General features: G+C 34.6%; 1 protein-coding gene and 1 long non-coding RNA gene across 3 annotated transcripts in view; one reads left to right on the forward strand and one right to left on the reverse strand.

The window, feature by feature from the left end:
• The window catches only part of LOC126816000 (complexin), a 114,921-nt gene that overhangs the window by 26,909 nt on the left and 71,490 nt on the right, over positions 1-16,522 (forward strand). For both annotated transcript variants that reach the window (XM_050542122.2, XM_050542124.2), the window contains exon 2: positions 6,247-6,405. The gene's annotated coding sequence lies outside the window, so the exon portion shown is untranslated. The remainder of the gene's footprint in view (positions 1-6,246; positions 6,406-16,522) is intronic.
• On the reverse strand, positions 1,142-6,484 carry LOC126816002 (uncharacterized). Its single transcript, XR_008787554.1, has 3 exons — positions 6,385-6,484; positions 5,933-6,142; positions 1,142-1,188 (listed from the first exon to the last, which is right to left on the reverse strand). It is a non-coding gene; the product is annotated as an uncharacterized LOC126816002 (long non-coding RNA).

Raw genomic sequence — 16,522 nt, forward strand, 5'->3', positions numbered from 1 at the left:
TTCACCTTATTTTCATCCCACAGAAATACCAATGTGAAAGCACAGAAATTCCAAAGCACAGATAAACAGCATTCAGCAATTAATTGTCCATTTCTCTTTCAATTGCTAAGTGCTATGTTTATCCTATTTTCAACCAAATCACAGAACCGCTTTGTGGTATTTTGTTAAAAAAAATATTGAGAACAAATTTTAAAAGGAAAATATCTTGGTCAATTTCTCTTTCATTTTTTTGGGAAAAATATATTAGGTGGAAGTAAAAGTTTGTTTGGTAGGTTTTGGTATCCAGAAATTAGTAGTTTGTTTGGTAGGTTTTGGTACCATATCTAGAAAGTTTTAGTTTGTTTGGAAGATTTTAGTATCTAGAAAGTTGCAGTTTGTTAGATATGCTATCTTAAAAGTAGTAGTTTGTTTGTTGGGTATTTTGTATCTAGAAAGTAGTACATTTGGTAGGTTTTAGTATTTAGAAATTGTGTTGTTTTTTTTTTATTAGGAGTAATTTGTTTGTCAGGTATGTAGAAAGTAGTAGTTTGTGTGGGAGGCAATTATAATTTATATAGAAAGTAGCTGTTGAAAGAGAAATTACACTTTAAGTCAATGTGGGGTTCAAGTCAAATTGTCATATTTTTCAGTGTCTCCAACCATCATCTAGATAAGTCAAGGTTGTGTATAAGATGAATGGTTTTATTTTACTGCCATAGCATATCTTGTATCAATTGACTGATGTACACATAGGCGTACGAGCTGGGGGGGCTGGGGCGGCTGCCCCCCCATTTTGGGCACCAAATGCTGGGAAAATTTGGGCACACAATTGTACTTTGTAAAAGTTGTATACAAAAAATATTGTGTTCTTGAATGTGTCCAATTTAACAGCGAATTTATTATTATTATATAACATACTAAGAACCTAACTACATTTTTTGGGCACCAACCACCACCGCCCCCCCAGTCAAAAATTTCCCTGTACGCCTATGGATGTACATTGAACAAATGGCTCACAACATAAACTAATGTCAAATATTTAGATGCTTTATGTAAAACTAACTTCAGAAATATTCCAAGTTTTGTTTTTGGTTCATATGATTCCGGTTTTATTTCAAAATATCGGAAATATACTAGACAATATACTCACACTCTTTCTTTTCACACATGGCGATAATATGGTGATTACAAAAGAGAACACCAAGGTTACTAAAAATAAAAAAATAATTGAATAGAAGATGCCTGTTTATTGGATATGTAGAAAAAAGAAATACAAAAATGTTTTGAGGGAGTAAAGCAATTTCTCGATGTCACTGTTTTTGTTAATTTATAAGAAATATAATTATTGATTTAAACCAAGAAAAGTATGGTACATTAAACTTTTTATATACTACACTGCCACTTTATGCTCTCTTTGTGGTAGAAAGCATAAAGCTAAATCGTTGGAGAGAGTCTAAAATTGAAATTAAAATGATTGTATGTCTTATAGAAACAACACTTCTTCTGTTGACCTTGGGAAAAATTAATGTTTTCTTTTCTTGAATAATTTACTGATAATGTTCTTATCAAGTGATTTTCCTTGAATAGTTTATACATCCTTATGTTTTGTAGACTGTCTTTAATGGCTCCAACTGTTAAAGTAACAATCTCTTCAAAAATCGATGGTGAAATACTAATCACCTGTGTACAGCTTAATTGAGTTCCGTTTTCCTTTCATGACAAAGAAAAATTAATGAAGCATCTTTGTGGTGTTTTTTTTTCACTCTATTAATTTTCAAAAGTAAAAAAGACTGTAAGGCTGCAAAGAGTTACAGGAAATTGATTTGTGTGCAATATCTAAGACCACCTGATACCACTTCTCATTTACAAAGTTCACATGGCTAACATTACAAATTTTTCTGTTATGCCTCGGCCAATAAACTTTTAAAGAAGTCTATAGGCATTATTACTATAGAGTTTTAGATTTTTGCTGAAGAATCTGCAAGGGCGGCAGGTTTAAGCTTTTTGTAATAAGCACGCTGTAATGGTATTTTGAGTAACATGTCAAAAGACAAGTGATAATAAGTGATATGAAAAAAGAAAATTGGAATTTTCAAGGCAATGGAAGCTTAATGCCACTACTGTCAGAAGAGGGGGGGTTGAGTGAGTGTGTATCATAAGGTCTGTCATTTAGTCAAGTGGTGTGGTTTCGATTCCCTACTTTTACGTGACAAGGAGTAGTATCACCTATCCAACCTCATGGATTTTCTCTGATTTCCTCCCACTACTAAAGACCCCTACGTGCAAGCGAATTATTGAAATAAAATTGAGCCATATGTTAGTCCCAAAATAACATAGTTTGTGTCAAGTGGACATTAAAACCCATTTCTCTCTCTCACTTTTTGTCAGAAGTTTGCAAGACCTGTTGACTCAATTTGCAGTCCATTTAAAATTAGGTTCAGAATCTCTTTTGTTGTACTATTGTATGTTAAAATGGATACTAAGACAAAGGGAAAAATAAATTGTATTTAACCACAATTTGTTGTATTCATTTCAATTGTTACCTGTCAGATGACAAATAGTGAAAATTTGAGCTCTTTGAATTACATAGTCGGTGTGGTATCCCTAAATAATATATAGAGACCACACACTATCGTAAACAAGGACAAAAATGTAAATATGTCAAAAAATAATCCAAAAACTGACTAATAGCAGGACAGTAGGAAAATGGTAATGCTTTCAATGACAGTAATGAATTAGAAATCACAAGAGATGTGTCCATGGATCAACATTCTATCCTCCTGTTTAGTAATTTAAGATCTCTGTAGAAGCATCAGTAAAAACAAGATGAACATCTGAATACTGAAAAAAAAATGGAATGAACAGCAGTTGAATACCTATTGCTATTGATTTTATGGACAAGTTTGTGTGTTGAAAGGATAAGCTGATAAGATTTGTGTGTTGTTATCTTAAATATTCAGTATAATCCTAATGGTCAGCACCAGGCTTTAGGCTATAGACAGTTTCATTTACAGTTTCATAATTAAGAACCTGAACTAAGATATTGATGTCAAGTGAAATTTGAATTCGTACCACTATATAGATTTATATAGATATATTTCCTCAGCAAGAGCCTAAATACATACCCATTATTCTCAAAAATATATTCAAAGTAACAAGAAAAATATATTTGTAGCAAAAATAACTAACCCCATATGGCAAGATAAATAATTAATGCAAATCATTCCATGATTCTGTGGGGGCTGATTATACATGTTTGAATAAAAGAAAGTGATCAACCATATAGGGTGGGGCAGGGACCTCAATAAATGTCAAATTTATAGATCAAGTCGGCATTTCGCAGGATTCTGTTAGTTTTTCACTGAATTATGGCCACTTATTGACTTATAATCAATGGAAATTAAGCTTCGAGTTATTTGATTGCGTTTAATACAATACCCTCAGGATGCTTGTTTTTTTTTGTATTAGGCTACACAAGTGAATAAAAGAAAGTGATCCACCATATAGGGTGGGGCAGGGACTTTAATAAACGTCAAATTTATAGATCAAGTCAGCATTTCGCAGGATTCTGTTAGTTTTTCACTGAATTATGGCCATTTATTGACTTGTTGACTCAGAATGCTTGTTTTTTTTGTATTAGGCTACACAAGTTTATTTTCTTCCGTATATGATGTAATTGCCAAACAAAGTGTAACTAAAACAGATCATAGGGACTAATTTATTGACATTGTTTCGTGTGGTGTAGCATTAGGGTTCGCATCACCCTTTGGGGTCGGGCAGCTTGGTTATTGAGAACCCTTGATACACCAGAGAATCAACGTAAATAATTTTCCATTAGATCCTATTTACACCATTTGGACACAAGTGTTATTCAAATACTAACTTACACCTGAACACATCAGGACCCTTTTGTATTTGAAATTTGATTTTATCCAACGTACTGGAAGTCAGTTAGGACATCATAAGAAGTTTATGAACATGAAAGGTTAGCTTATAATAAAGGTAACATTTTACAAGTAAATTATGCATGATTATGAATGATTTTAAAATCCCCTGGATTTAACTCATTTAAACCTTTAGGCCAAACTGAATCAAGTCTATGAATGTTCTTTTGATATTGTATTCTATTAATTATGGTATATCAACTTATCTGAATATCAAATGCATCATTTTAACATAGTCAACGACAAAAGTTATTATCCGATCTCTATGAAATTGATATGCATCATTTGAGTTAGTGAAATGAAGAAGTCTATTGAATTTCAGCAATTTTCGTCAATTGATTCTAGAGTTATGGCCCTTGTTTTACTTTGTTGAATATTGTGAATGTTCGAACGGGAAGAGTCATCATCCGAAATTTATATGCATTATTCAAATTAGTAAAATGAAAAAGGCTGTTGAATTTCAACCATTTTGATATATTACTTCCAGAGTTAAGACTCTTGTTTCAGTTTGTAGCACTTTGTGAACCCTCAAAGGATGAAAATGATAATCTGATCTGTAAGAAATTGTCGTGTAAATTCCCCCCATTAACTACAAAAGATTAAATATGCAACAACCCTTGTTGACCGCTTGGACGATTTAACCACTGAGGGTGTATGTTTGTTTCCTGGCAACCTGTCTTTGAAATTTAAAGCAATAGATTTATATGATGAATTCATCACAAATTTATAATATAATGAAACATAAAAAAATATAATGATTCTAAGTATTGAAACTAAGTAATCTTATTTCCAGAAAAAACGACCCTAAGAATACTTAGGGAATTCTTCAATAAAAATCTAAATATTAATTAGCCAAATTGTTTCATGAATGATTGTTTTTATAATTCTTTTATACTTCATGAAATTTACAAATTAATGATAGCAATAATAGATTTGACTTTGATGTCGAACAGAAAGAAAATGGTATTAGCAGGAATACCTTTGATGATTCTCTATTGTTTTGATTAGTATATTACCCATCAAAGACTTTTACTTAATTTACTAAAATAGTTTGATAAATAAATGTGAAAATCTTCAAGGGAATAAATATCAATAGCAAATAGAACATAGAATGCCAATAAATAGTGTAAGTAAGGTCGCGAAACACTAATAAAGAATGTAAATAAATACATACATAGCAAGTGCAGGAGGACCACACTTGACGCAAACAAAACCAATAAGACAAACCTGCATTCAATCAAGACAAACTACACATACATTGCAAGAAATAACCAACAAAATTCAAATAATTGAATGGATCCAGGGGCTAGCTGTAAGCGTCCACTGCACTGTAAGTCACCAGTGCTCCAGACTTGGCTTAAGTAACGATGGTGAATCAATTAGTTGGGGGCTTAGAGAACCATATTTTTCATATGCAAAATTGTTCTGGGGACCACGCACAAACTAATGTTAATTTTCAAAAAATTCAAATTTTTTAGTATAACCTCTAGATATTTCTAAATAGGGAGTGATTATTAACAGGCTCGTAGCTAGCAGTTGAGCATGGGGGAACAGCCCAACCAATATCACTCGGCTTTATGGGGCACCCATACTGATATGGGTACGTTGGTCGTTGGCTTTGTATTGCGTCCAGTGGAAAGGGCATGGTTCAACGCTCAAGGATAGCAGCTGCCCCCCTTGTCTGCCCGCTAGCGATGGGCCTGTTCAAGTGACAAACTTAAGCTTTTTCATACTTCTTTCACTTCTCCGTTGAAGATGGTTGCTAGATTTCGAGCAAATTTGGTATGCGTCTTAAGACTTAAGGTACTATTCGGGTGGTTTTACTTTTAACAATGCTTTACAAAGATGCTGATGGGTGTACTTTTCAGGTTTCAGAACCTGGCAGCCTATTGATTGTCTCTGACATATGCGAAAAAATTGTTGTGACAAACAATATCTATAGTAGGTTCTCAGTCTTCTTCAACTAGGGAGCCAAGGTGGTGCAGGGAGTAAGACATTGGCTCACTAACCTGGAGGTCTGGTGTTGGCTCAGAAGGTTGGAATTTAATATAAGAGTAGGCCGCTGTGCTGTTGTCCAAGCAAAATTTCCCTCACAGTACACTGTATGGCGTATGCCCGTCTTCATAAGCCCAGCACATGCTAAACAGTAGAACTTTAAACCCCATTTCATTTCATTTTGCCTCTTCCACTAATCGGTACCTTATTCAGTAATTGAAACCCTTCAATAGAAATATGAAAGAAGTAAGAACAGTATGATTATAAATACACTTTTTTCTAGTTTCAAAAACAAAAACAAACATGATAATAATAATTTCTTCTTCAGACCACCGTTTATGTGCCTTCTGAGATGGCCCCCGTTTCTCGTATGTTGAGAAATCAATAACACAACTGCAGTCTGATTAAACTAAGGGCAAATACGTTGGTTGTGATCAGAAGCTACAACAGACACGTTACTACTTACTACTACTCTTTCTTCATATACGTAAGTATTATCTTTGTTTATGTTTATATCAGATCTTGCTGCAGACGTTTACGTCAAGCTTTATGACGTCTGGTCCTTGTTGAATAACTCAAAGAGCCATAGAGAGTCAGAATGATAGGAAATTGGAAAGATTCCATATTAGATAGCGTTGATGGAATGCCATGGACAGAGTTATTGACGATTCATGTTTTTATTTGTTATGGTACATTACAAGAATACCAGTATTATTATTTTGCTACATGTAGCTGAATCATATTCAGGTTTTGAATATCTTTTAGAGAACTATCTTCAAGCAAAAAGTAGGGCAATTAACAATTATTTTATTTTACCACAATACAAGAAACAAACACATCATTTACAGTCAAGTTAATTCGTTGCAATTGAATTCTGATGATGAAATGCTGTTTTTTTTTTATAAACATAACAAGTTTTAAAGACACCACAATCACCATATTAGCTCCATGTTTCATTTAAAGATAGGGTACTATTGTTGAGATTAATTTTTTGAAATGGGGTTAAAGGTCTCTTCATGTACAAAATCAAATGTTGTTATAATTGGCAGCAGGGTAGTCTGACATGATGGATTGTAGGTCATGCAGCCAGTCATTGATGCAGTTGTTGGTAGTCTGACCTCATGGTTATGTGTGACCAGGTGTGGGGGGTCATCTGCTAACTTTATAAGTTATCTCCAGTTTCCTGCTAGTCAAAATTGGTATCAGATTTTAGTTTGATATCCAACTTGTTAATTCATTCTTTTGACTACACATGGGCCGTGCTATCAATACTAGTACCTCCTTATAGTCTCTGTTACCAGAATATGTGTTGAAACTGATGAGATTCAGGAATATGAGGGTTTTCTATGTCTGAATCAAGTTTGTTCATGGATTTGGTCACATGATCTGTCAGAACGTCAGTGATATTGATATTGAAGATCATATTATCAACCTGAATATATTTATGGTTTGGTGTAACTGCAGGGAGACCACACCTCACATAAACAATACACAACACAAATTTACGGACGGGACACAGTATACACAGATCACTCACAAACAAACGTATATATCAGATCAAATGAACATGACCAGGGGCTAGTCATTTCCTAATATAAAATTTCTATAGTTTGAACTTGGTACCATTTGACTTAATATTAGCATTTGTCAGAACTATATATTGATTAATTTAGTGTTTGCTTAAAGGGACTATCCCGATTTCAAGAGAGTCTCAAAAATAAAAGTCCCAGTACGTATGAAATTTAAGCTCCAAAATATAGAGAGATGGTGTATTTACCTTCTCTCAAAATTCCAGCTCAAAATATTGAGTCGTTTGGACATGAACGTCAAAACTGCTTATCCGGACACGTAACCTTTTTAAGATTTCGGGTCAGTTTTTTGGTTGGGTCACCTGATAATCGATTCCCGTTCCTTGAGAGTGAATGCCCCATGTGCTCTAGTTGATAATGAAAGGTAAATTTCACCTACACATTATTTTTATAAAATTAAAGTCTGGTTTTATCCAGACACCGCATAATACAGCTTGGGACACCGGTCTCCATTTCCAGATGAAGACTGACGGGTTTAAGTTGTTTGAAAACTTATCACAAATATTGAGTTAGCTAGGGGATTTTAAGGGATTTTAACACAAAATTAGGCAGTTTTATTTTCCAAAAAATATCGGGATTAGCCCTTTAAACATGTTGTCAATTATTAGTTATATTAATATACTAATCAATTAATCTTATTTCGAATTCCAACTTTCAAGGGTTCTTTTACGTACACGCCAATGTGTACACAGGACCTTGGTTTCTTGTCCCATCCAAACAACTATAGGTTGTACCTTGTATGGCCCTCCATCCTACACTTCTGACAAGGGGGAACTAAGCCAACAAATCTTGATGAACTTTCTCGGCCAATGCAGGGATCGAACACAGGACCTCCCGGTTGGCGAGCCAACGTACTACTCACTGAGCCACCTTGCCCGTGAACAATAGGCTTATAAATCGTAAACTATACATGGATTAAAATATTACAGTTAACACACATTATCCCGTTAAGTCTCATTCTTATTAGACTATTTATTAATAGGACTATATCTATGATCTGAGATGTCATATCAATATATTGTATTAAAACATATTTAATTAAACCATAGAAAGATAATTATAAGATCTTGACAGACCGTGGTGACAGTTGTCTCAAAAATAATTATTGAGATAGTGGTGTCACAAAAATCCAATTCCATTAATTAATTAATTAACTTTATGAGAAACAGGAAACAAGACACAATAGAATGTACAATATGGTTTTAACTTACCTGTACTTTGGTTTTTACTTCCTACTGAAACCTTTCATGTAATTTTCTTTCACTTATCCAATTTAATCTTTTAGAGCAATTGACTATAACACATAATATTAATGGAAAAGAGTTACTAATTCATTTGGGCAACATTACGAAGGTATTCTGGCAACATTATCAAGCTAATATGTGCTATTAGTTTGATAAATTGATAGAATACCATCGAAACATTGCCCACATAAATTGATAGCTGTTTCCATAGTATGTGTTATAGTTTATTGTTCAATATAGGAATTAGTAAAAAAAAAATGTTAACATTAAACAGTTGTGGGAAATAACTTATTTATTAACATGTACATACTTCTAAGGTTATTCTATTTGTCCTAGTTCTTTCTCTTGTTTTAGACCTTACACATTGAATAAGTCTATGACATTTCTTTATTTCTGTGCTCTCATCTGATTCTGACAACTTTCCCAAGAAAGTGGTTGATATCTGTTGCAATGATATAGAAGATGTGGATATTCTCAAAGATTAATGGTTCCAATTGAAAGCTTTATTAAAATCATTGAACACCTCCCATTAACATGCTGAAACTGATGCCACAACGCAACTTAAACACATCATTCCATTCCTGAACATGTTTATAATTCTATGGTTGTCTTGACCATCCCAGTCTATAATTGGAAGGGTGAACCTCCCATCAGTCTGTGTTGAACTATGACACAGAAGAGTCATAGCAATTTGGTAGTGCTGATGATAGAAGTTGATTTACTCAGAAATTTGATTTTTCGGATATCATTAATTTTTTTTAGTGCAGCAAAGGCATGCAAACGTTAACAACCAATTTGATTAAAGTTTACTGAACAACAATTTGATATTTGACAATCATTGCTAATCATTGAGTGATTTCTGATCTGAGATGGTACTTTTCTGTTTATACTACACTCTATATTCAAATCAATAATATTTTTTTATATATTACCAGTTTAAAACTAATTATAATTGTGGGGTTTTTATACAATGAAAGGAGTTCATGAATCAAAGATAATGAAAATGGCAAAGGATTTTATGATTTGTGTAATCAATGGAAATAATTTTTTTTATACTAGTTGAAAAGATTACATAGAAGATGCACGAATAACAATTATTGCTCTTTGAGATTTAATTTTCTGGTAATGATTTTGATCAGGGCATAAATTAATTAAAGATGTTACTTCAAACGGATACTAAGTAGTTTTGCATTTAATTTTTAAAAAGCCTCAATCCTTTTTTCTGGTTTCTAGTTCAAGAAGTAATTGAATCTAATTTTAGAATTAATGATATCATGAAGGAAATGATATGCACCATGAAAATGCGATTATTCTTTATTGCATCTTGAAGCTTCATTATGCCACATTAAAGATTAGATATATCGTTTAAGACCATACATAATGAAAAGTAGTTTTAATAAAAAATATTTTGATTCATAGATTATTATATTGATTAGTTCTATCCTGTGGCCATTTGAAGTTTACATAGCTTTATTTAAAGTGTCTTAGAGACCATGGATTGGTGGGGGGGGTTGTAGTGACCAGGTGGCAACCTTCAATTAGCATTTCTTAACACCCAGTTAAATTTAACATTGACATCAATAGAAAATTGACTGACTAATTGGAAACTGATTATATTAAATTTCAACCAGTATTCACTGAATCTGGCAGGTTTAGTGCAAAATGATTTTTGAAAATGACAATTTTTTTTTGGGCATAAGCTTATGTGACATAATTTTCTAAAATAATATTTAAACTTGTTCTAATATTCATTGAATCTCATAGAACTAGTACAATAGTGTTTATACAAATGACCATCGATTTCTTCTTGGTATGTATGATCATTTGACATGTGCCAAAATATCTAAACGCTTTCAAAGATTGAATACCTTTAAACCAGTTGATGCATTCATTTGCATGATAATAATGACTTCACACAATACAATATTAATCAACATTTGCTAATGGCTTTGGCATTTTGCAGGTATAATTGTGTAAACATAGAGGTTTTATAATGAATAATGGTAGAATCAGGTTGCAAAGCATACTATGGTGATACTATAGATGTAGTTTGGTTTCATGGGAAGAGTGTCATGACAATATCATCATGTTTAGCTGTTAAACAGATTTTGTAATTAAGGAAATATTTGTGATTTAGATATTACATGTAATCTTATTACATGTCCTAAAAGTCATAAATATTATAGGAGCTTGCCCAGATTTCATTGATTAGAAATGTGTTAAAGTCTGGTATGCAAATCAAGTAAAGAAATTGCCCTGTTGCTGGCAGGTTGGATGGTCGAATGGTTAGCACGTGCACACTGTATGATAAGGTCTGTCATTGAGTCAACTGGCGTGGTTTCGAATCCCTGGTTGTACGTGGCAAGGAGTAGGGTCGTCTATCCAACCTCCTGGGTTTTCTCCGGCTCCTCCATTTTCCTCCCACTGGTAAAGACCACTACGCACAAGCGAATTATTGAAATAAAATTGAACCATATGTTAGTCCCGAAATGACCTAGTTTGTGTTGAGTGGACTTTAAACCTCTCTCTCTCTCTCTCTTTGCGGTATTGCTTTGTTTCAGTTAATGAAAACAGGCGGATGATATTTCTGTACTGTCTGCTTTATTCAGAATCCATATATGCTGGGAGGATCACTAATATCATTCAGAAATGATCGCCGAATTTGCTTAAAGTGGTTATAATAGTGGAGCCATACCAAACAACAAGGTCTCAGGAGCGCCGTAAATCCCCCAGCAGTTCCAGGGTGCAACACAATCTTGAGTGCATATTGCTTTAAAAATTGCTTAAATTCTATATTTCGCATTTAAAAGTCATATTTTGCACCTGTTGCGTTCCATGGAAAGCTTCAAAGAAACCAAATATACTATTCAAAAAAAGTAGGGGATATTTGATTTTTAAGTGTTATTAAAGTCACCTAAGGAAACTGACGAAGAAACAAATGACAAAATGAAATGAAGTTCACATTCATCGATTTATTCCAAATGATCGTTAGACTAAGTAAGGCACAGACTGACCATTATAAGGGTAAAATGATACCCGGGGTCAAACAGCAAAGTTACCACAGCATCACAACCAAGTCAGTAACGGGTAAATCCTCCTCTGTTTGCCAAACAAGCATTGATCCGACGTGGCATACTCCTAATGAGACGTCTAAGGTCATTTTGGTCCAGATTGTCCCATTCCTGTTGCAACGCAGCAGCAAGTTCTTGGACATTGGCAGGATGTTGTTGACGTTGACGTAACCTCTGTCCAAGCATGTCCTAGACATGCTCGATGGGGGAGAGGTCGGGACTCAGTGCTGGCCAAGGTAATGTGGTGATGTTCTGTTGTTGGAGGTAACCTGTAACGATCCTGGCCCTGTGACATCTTGCGTTGTCATCCTGGAAGATGAAACGGCGGCCATGACGTCGTGCGAACGGCACAACATGGACTGCCAAGATGTTGTCCCGGTAGTACTGGCCTGTAACACGCCCTGCAACAACATGTAAAGCCGTTCTTCCAGCAACAGTGATGCCTCCCCACACCATAACAGAACCACCCCCAAATCGATCATGTCTGATGACGTTAACGTCTTGGAAGCGCTCGTTTCGACGACGCCACACCCTCCTACATCTGTCCAAAAAATCAACAGTGAACCTTGACTCATCTGAAAACATCACATTGCTCCAGCGTCGATTATCCCAGTGTTGACGATCCCTACACCAACGACGTCTTGCCTGAATGTGATGATCTCTCAAACAAGGGATCACGCGAGGACGTCGGGCGCGAAGGTGACCCCTATGCAGTCGATTCCGAATCGTCTGGCCACTCACTCTCACACCAGTGTCTGTTTGAAGACGAGCGCTGATCTGATTTGCTGTGATGACACGATTTCTCAAGGCCAAGGTACGGATAAATCGATCCTGGGCTTGAGTTGTCGCCCTTGGTCGACCTGAGCGTGGTCTGTCCTGTACAGATTGTGTATCACGGTATCTGGACCATAGCCTGCTTATGACAGACTGAGAAACATTCATCGTCCGCGCCACAACCGCCTGTGTTGTGCCGATCTGTAGCATGCCAAGGGCACGTAACCTTTCATTTTGGGTAAGCCGACGCATATCAAAATTTGTTTTCTGGTCACTAAAACAATTAAACTGATGTTTCCACCCTGGAATTCAATGCCACAATGACTGTAACATTCAAAGTCAGAGTCATGCAAATCTTGGGTTGGACCCCCATGATGATCCCAAGCATCACCTGCATTCAATGCGGTAGCTATTGGTGCGTTTGGGCGTCACATGTAACTGGAAATGTTTCTTCTGTTAGGTTCTATGGTGACTTTTTTCGTAGTCATTTGCATATTTTAGTATTATGCCCCCAAAATCAAATATCCCCTACTTTTTTTGAATAGTATATTTATCATTCTGTGGTCAATACAATTTTGACTTCCTGTTGCATATTAAAGATACATTATGTAAGATTTAGATAAAGAGCTAGCCACTGTTGCTATAATAGTTCGAAAATAGATAATGTAAAATGAATAATTTGAAAATTTCATTCAAATTATTCTATTGCAATTGAAGATGTTAGCCTTTGAGGGTTTGACAAGATGTGTGCAATAATTTCAACCACCGTACTGGTTGTTCGAAGCTCCTCCATTTTTAGCTTAAATCAAAATATACCTGAACTGTTCCAATCTATTTAATATATCGGAGAAATCCGATGCCATCGAGAGTTGATTATGGCCTGGATAAGTTAATTAATGTCTAGTTAATAATTCAGAAAATATTTCAGGCCTAAAGAAAGACCTGCAAAAGGTAGATTTAGCTCTTGCATAATGTATGTTGAATAAACCCAATTGAACTTAGACATCTTCTGCCCCACAACTGTTAAAGATACATTATGGGAGATAAGATAAAGAGATGGCAGTTCTCGCTATAATAGTTAATAACTAGATAGTGTAAAGGTAATTTGCTGAAAATTTCAGTCAAATTGATCCACTATGAGCCGAGAAAGAAGCGGGTGAAATTTTTGCATAGTCTCAGTCATCATTACTAAAATCATGAATATAAACAGCATAGTCTCGATTATCCACTTTTTCTGATTTAATTATCAACGGCCGTTAGCGGCATATAGGAATCTAATCCAGCCAACATCGAAGGCTGGCCTTGACATCGAGAGTTTATTATGGTCTGGATAAGTTAATTAATGTCTAATTGATAATTTAGATAACATTTCAGGCCTAAAGAAAGACTTGTAATAAGCAGATTTTGCTCTTGCATAATGCATGTTTAATAAATGGCCTGTTAATTTGAATTGGATAAAACAATGGTACATGTATTGCTATTTTAGCTTACAATATTCAATAAAGCTGTACCTAATGATAGTTCTTGAGTTCTATTTATATATAGAGGGCGCCACTTCATCACAACGACCCCCTGAAGGTTATTGTGGCTTTATTCAATTCTGTTTACATTGGTAGTCGAGAGTATTGCCTATGCTTTTAGATGTATAACATTAAGAAAATTTGTTATTCTATTATCACATTGTTTATAAGAAGTAGACTATTAAAGAGAAAATAATTCTGACATTGTTTGTAATGCTGACATTTTAATGATGAAACATCGATTACACTAGCACTTTGTAATTCTAGACTCAGTCTCACAATTTACATTACCCTAATCTATAATCATTAAGTTGAAATACTTCCAATAAACGGATTCATTGTACTAGGTTTTATGTTATTCAGTCAGAATTTTTGAGTTTAATTAGATCTCAACATTTAAATAATGTATTTTATTAATTTACACTAGTGCCTGACTTTGATGGGAAATTACAGAATTATTGATCTCTTCTGACTCGTATATCATTAAAATCTTTAAGTTAATTAACTTCTAAATTCTAATCAAGTTACATATACATGATCTCTATTGTGAAAAGGAAATAAAAAGTAAAACTTAATTGGATTTTCTATGAAGCCAAACCAAAGATACTTTCTTACAGGGACTATCCTAGGGTAGCAGCCAGGAGTCCAAATCATAAATTGATATGTCATATATTACTGTAGAGTTTAACAAGGTGGACATACAATTTTCGCAGCTACGGTAAGGCAACCTTGGGTCATGTACCGAAGTGTTGCCCTTTTTTCACTGTTAATGCAATGGCCCCTGTGACATTTTCAGCCAGAGGCCCCATGAAAGCTTAATTCTAGGCCTGTCCCTATTTATCACCTAATAATGTATTACAAAGGTGATATTGACATGGTATCACTTGTGTCTTTGGTGTCATCCTAGGTGGAAGTAGACGTTAATTCCCACAAACGAATAAGAAGCTTGTTTTATGTTTATCAATTTGTACTACAGTTGTCAGCATACTTTTGATTTCTTAATTTAGAGAATTACGTAGTGGGTAGAGTACTGGTAGTGGGGTGACAAATAAAATCTCATACATGATCTTTTTTTAAAATCAAATTCCATCATGCACAGGTCAATAAAGCTAAGAAATTTTTCAAATCATCAGATTATTTACCTTGTCTACTTGTGTTGATATTTCACATGTTTTTACCTGTACAAGATTCTTTTTCTGCACATTGAAATATTCCTAATAGTTTAACCTGTAAAGTGTGACGTTTTTAAAAAGTTAACTACCCCCTATTGTGTGTAATTAATTTGACGAAGTGACGAAGAACTATGTACTATGTTCTAAGAATAGGTTGGGGAAAATATCTCCAACGCATTATATTACCCCCTACTCACAGTGAGGGCGTTATATAACAACCTACACACTTAACGGGTTAACAGCAGAAATCTTTAAATGTCTGTAACTTTGTATAGGGACCTTTTAAAGTGCAGCTCACTAACCAGGAGGTTCAGACTCCTCTGTACCATCCCAGTGTTGGCTGAGAAAGTTTCTTAGGGTTTCGAGCCTGGTTCTTCAACCTTGGTGGTGCAGAACGGAGGGCCTGGTGGTTGTTCGGATGGTGTGTAAAAAAGGTTCTGTGTAAACCATGTACACTGTTGGAAATCAAAAGAAGAGTTGGCCTTAGCACTGCTGTACGAGCAAATTTCATAGCCAATTTGTTGCAGAAAACTAAGATGTTCAATGAACCCCATTTCATTTCAAAGTGTCAAATTCTTTTTTTTTTTAGATCTCTAACCATGACTTTTTTGGAAATGAGAATAACACGAAATAGTTGACTTTCCTGATAATGTTTCTCATGAAGTCTTTGATGCACAGTTCGCTCTATTGATTTATCACAAAATTTGATGCAACAGGTTCAAATTAAATGTACAGAATTTCAGAATGTAACTAGATTCAACAGTTTACTTCTTTGGTGTACCAAGTGTGAAATGGATCTTCTAATGGCATTAATGTGGGACAAAATTTCTAGACCATTATTCAATTAAAAGATGGCAATCTGACTGGAAGTTGTCAAATCAACTCATCAGATAAATTTATTGATTGTTAATTTGTCTGGATTATATGCAACACCACCTGATCAATTTTCAGACACTGAAATAATATTGAAGGGAAAACTTTTCAGATCATTCACAAATAATTTTACAAGTTAAAAATGGTACCTGGTACTGTTTACTTGATACAACTTTTATTATGGCATTATGGAAAATATTTCAGGGCTTACATTATAACTTTACTGTAATTTCATCATGCACATAAGATAATCTCTTAATTAATGTTACACAATTTGCTTCACAATTACTCTGTCAGGTGCCATGTTGACATCTGCCTTATAGGCAAACTGTATTTTTTATTTGCTCACACAAATAGAAGC

The sequence above is a fragment of the Patella vulgata genome, chromosome 3 (genome assembly GCF_932274485.2).
Source record: "Patella vulgata chromosome 3, xgPatVulg1.2, whole genome shotgun sequence".
NCBI classification, from domain to species: domain Eukaryota; kingdom Metazoa; phylum Mollusca; class Gastropoda; family Patellidae; genus Patella; species Patella vulgata.